Raw genomic sequence first — 4,895 nt, 5'->3', positions numbered from 1 at the left:
GTGGCTGTGCCAGATGGGATGGGTAGAGTATTTCAGACACTGTAAATCTCCTGGGGTTTTACATACAGCAAATTACACTGGTGTGGGGAAAGAAATCTTGCTCGAATATCTTGATTTAGACTGGTTTAAGCTTTCAGAAATTTAACTTGAATCAACTACTATTTGCAACCATGCTAAGGAGAAAAACATCAAATTTCGCAAAACCTCACTCTTCTCTTCTCCTCTCCTTCTCCTTCAGGATCAAGAACACACTCACAGGGTCACCAAAATGGGGAAGTAAGGTTTGCTAAAATATATTTTGGTCTAATTTTCTGAGGAATCTGTAATTCCTGCTTATCTTAAAATCCTAAAAATTAAAAAACTTAAAAAAAACTGTTGTAGAATAAAGAAAATACACAATGAACTAAACCTCCTCAGTTCTCCTTTCCAACAAGGAGCCTAATCATTTACACCTTTATCATCCTCTTATTTAATTTACCAATCCAAATAACAATTCCACTCTCATCCGATCAAGTGTGTCCCCCTGTATATTTTTGCGCCATTTAGAGTACATTCGAATGCACTTTCGGAAACCACACTCGCACAGGGAGCGGTGACAGGATGCACAGAGAAGCTCTCTCTCTCTCTTTTTTATTTCTCTCTCACCCTGCCGAGCACATAATCGTGTTTACTTGGTTCGTGTTCCAAAATAAGTCTTCTCTTAATTAATAAACGAAATTACAAATAATACGAAGAAAATCATCGGTATAGGAGTTCATCAATTATCGGGATTAGCTAGGCAAGAAGCATGTAATCTACAGAGAGGCGTTTATATGGTGCGACGATTATTCCACCTCTCCAATAAGCTTTTATTGTGATGAAATTCGGAGCAATAAAGCCGGTCGCCTGCTCCCTTGACAAATCCTTTTGCTCCTGCAGAAAAGCAGAAGGTGAAGCATTGCCATTACATCTCTAATAGGCAAATACGTGTGTGGGTAATGTGTTGCACTGCTGATTGGGTCACTGGCATGTTCGAAAATCTGATTTGGAGAACTTTTAAAAAGGTACACTGCTGATATAATGGATAATAGAGTGCCAGAACGAACAAGACACGACATAGAGATCTGGCGCATCTCTATTTTGCTGTAACGGCATCAGTGAACAGTATTGATCTGTAGTTTACACTTCAAAATATCACTCCACACGCTTGACAGTATGAGTTTTAAACTAAGCCACTCACGTAAACTGTGGAACAAGTATTACAGTTTCATCTTACAAGCAGCTGTGCCGCAGCACTTTCATGTCCTCTCTCCTCGTAGGAACGTGGCATTGACTGAAGACAGCATTGTCCCATCTGGCACACGCAGCCCTGCTTTCTGTCTTACCTCCAGTTTTCCGCGCTCCTAATCTCCTAATAGAACTTCTGGATTATAAAGGAAGAGCGCATATTAAGCAGATCGTTCGTCTTTTACCCCCCGCTCTGCAACAAGCAACGTCTTTTGGGGAATGGACTGGCGGGGCCTGTCATTGGAATAAAATATGGAGATATGATGTACATGAGAAAGGAATCTCAGGGTCTGTGTGCATGTCTTTGATATGTATATTTCGAACTAGGTTCCAAATCGGATATTTTTGCCTTCCAAATACTACTCAGCACATGCTGCCCGAGGCTTTTTATCAGAGATCTGTTAAGTATTCATGTCTCTTTCTAGCAGAATTGCTTCTTCAGGTCTCATCTAATAGAGCTTTCATACAGTCTGCCGTTTTTCCTTGGAATTTTTAGTTAGGAGGTGTGCAGCTATTTCAGACGTTTTTCCAGTCCACACATTAGGTGTGTTATTGGCTGTACATAGCATATCTACTTATTTGCATGAAGCTCTTCTCACAGCTTGTCTCAGATGTGTATTTTGTGCAAGCATTCTTTCTAATGTGTTCGAAATTTTAATCAGGATAAGTATCTTCATCAGTGTAAACGAGTCCGTCTTTAAATTGATGATACACAAATAAAATAAATACAGAGGGGGGAAATATGTAGGTGGACACATTTGGCTTTGTTATACTTCCGGTGTTGGTGTGTATATGTATTAGTATGAGTTTCCTGTCTAAAGATGCTTTGCCAGGCCTTTTTACTGTAGCTGCCTTCAGTTGCTGCTTGTTTGTTGGTCTTTCAAGCTCCAGTTTTGGCTTCATACAGGGGAAAGCATGTTCAGATGAACTGAGGCCAGTGGAGCTTTTTATTAATTCACCTTAAAAAGCTCTTAAGTTGCTTTGGGTCATTGTGCCTCTCTACTGTAAAGTGCCATCTGATCAGGTTAGCTGCATTTGAGTAAAACAAAAAGTATAGCTCTATAGACTTCAGAATTTCCGCTATTTCTATTAGCTGTCACATTGCCAATAAAGACCAGCGACCCATACCATAACCATATCAAAACCAAGCCTCCGTGCTTGACAGATGATGTTTTATACTTTGGATCATAATAACATCCTTTCCTAATCCATTTCAAAAGCAGAAAATCACTGCCAAAAATCTGTGCACATTATTGATGGCTGTGTGCATGTAAACTAATCATAAGTGGAAACATTGGTGTACATACAGACATGAAAAAAAAATTGCCACCATCCTTTTTTCCCTGAAATTTTTATGTGTATTTAATTTTCATCAGTCCAACGAATCCTGTGCATGTTTTTAGATGTTTTCTAGCAAAAGTTTGATCTTGCCGTTCTGATCTTGAGGTAAATCCTCTGTATTTATATTAATGGATTACTGATTAAAGATTTTGACAATGTTACACCTAGATCCCCAAGAGTGTTCTTGACTTGGCAAGATGTTGCAAAATAATTAATTTATAATTAATTTATATGCACCTTTTTTTGCATTTTTGAATACAAATTCATGACATTATATTATATTATATGTGTAAAAGGAAAAAGTTGATATATACATTGAAAGTATAATTAATAAGAAAAAACAAATGTGATAGATTCCTGTCCCCTCACTGTACATTCTGACATATATACAGTTTTAACATGTGGAACCAATTCCTCCATGTACAGTATATGTCTCTGGTAATAACTACTTTTATTGTTTCTGCCTTATTAACAAGAGATGTATTAGGTAAAAACGGAGATGTCTTCTTTGCCTTCGAAAGATTATCCAGCAGATTTATACGTAAGACTAAATCTTAGGAGTCCACACTTGCTTTTGGCTTGCTCTCAAAATTATTCCTGGACAAGAACTCCTTTCCTTAGTTGTACTCAAGTTCCATCTACTTGATCGGTAGGCGTAGTGCTGACTTTCCTTTTTTAAACAAATGACGTTCTTAGTGCAATCATGGGACCCATATATGTTGCAATCATTTACGAACTTCTGTACATTTATGAGATTTTTTTTTCTTTTCGTCCTTTTCTGTTTAATGTGCACTGTACTGCTTCCCATCACTTTACAACACCTTTTACACAATACATGCTGTATCCAATTTATTGCAGCTACTAAAATCTTAATGTTTAACTGTAGCTTTTTTCTTACTATATTTTATAGACTATATCATTTGCAACAATTTTCAATTGCATATTGACCTGTCTATATAAAGCACAAAGCATTTTACAGAGGTGTTTTACAAAGCTGTTTACAGATCTAGACAGATGATACAGGAAACACACAAATGTCCACTCCTAGCAACATTTTCACTCCCTGTTCTATTTATTTTGTGCAGCTGAAGCCAAATTACTATTCAGAGGTTAAGAGGCTTGTGTGTCTAGTGTGTAATGAGGAAGCAGACTAGTTAGCACGGGTTCATGGAGTGCCCACGTTAAGGCATTGTGCATGGATAATTTACGATTCCCATCATCCTTCTCTCTGCAGGGATTAATTCTGAATTATTTATGCTCCCTATATGCGCACAGATGCGAAGCGTTTTAGTGCATGTAGGCTGCTCACTCACGGTCAGGTGACTGAATGTCGGACCTAGCTGGGGAAATTATGTTTATCTCCTAATATTAAAGTACAGCCATTTATTTCCCTTGAGCCCAAGGGATGCAACACCCGAAATGGATATTAATGCCATTTACCAAAGATAAAATTATAAACTATATGCCTATTGAATTAATTGTAACATATTTGTGCTCGGACAGCTTGCGCATTCCGATTCAAATGAAGCACATCCTGCTGTTTGTTTTCTTTCTGACACTTTCTGATATTTCACCCTGCTCATAAGGCCATTGTAGGCAACATGATATATTAGTGGAAATCAGGTCAAATGTCTTGTTCGTTTAAATTATGTTTTTGTTTTTGCAAAATAATACAAAAAAAAATCCAATGGATAGACATCTTGACCTCGTCAAATGAAAGGTTCTACGGGTTAATAGAGGCCCATATTTTGTGCAATTTGTACAGTTACTCATTTCTAATATCATTAGGGAAAATAGCTGTGAGGTGATTTATTCACTTAGTTTTTTTTTTCATAAATCATTTAAACACACCCTGAATCTTAAGTATGTGAGTGGAAGATGAATTGCTGGACTGACTCTGTCCTTCTAAAGTAGAACAAAGATAAATCAGGTAATCAACTTAGGGCTGTGTTTTGCATAGCATTAATTAGAAGTGTTTTAATTTGCCCAGAACATGCTTGGATGTGTTTAAATGTGTCAGTTATTCGGGACGCTGTGGTGACTAATGAAAGCGGGATGCTCTTAGTTTGATGAGACGTACGCAATGCCCGCACCATCCTATTAATGTATGCTTTAATCTTAGTAGTATAAGTTGTATCTACAGGACTATGTTTGTAACTCAATACTTCATGGTGAAAATATTGTATGTATGTACAGTATATATATATATATATATATATATATATATATATATATATATATATATATATATATATATATATATATATATATATATATATATATGTATC

The 4,895-nt window shown here is 36.7% G+C and overlaps 1 long non-coding RNA gene across 1 annotated transcript in view; it reads left to right on the top strand.

The window, feature by feature from the left end:
- Positions 1-1,272: 1,272 nt before the first annotated feature.
- LOC310718702 overlaps positions 1,273-4,895 on the top strand; it is a 22,936-nt gene continuing 19,313 nt past the window's right edge. The window contains exon 1 of the long non-coding RNA XR_014531232.1: positions 1,273-1,554. This is a non-coding gene — a long non-coding RNA (uncharacterized lncRNA). The remainder of the gene's footprint in view (positions 1,555-4,895) is intronic.

This window comes from Silurus aristotelis (genome assembly GCF_946808225.1).
Source record: "Silurus aristotelis genome assembly, chromosome: 23".
NCBI lineage: Eukaryota > Metazoa > Chordata > Actinopteri > Siluriformes > Siluridae > Silurus > Silurus aristotelis.
The sequence above is the reverse complement of the archived record's forward strand: the minus strand, read 5'-3'. Positions and strand labels throughout refer to the sequence as shown.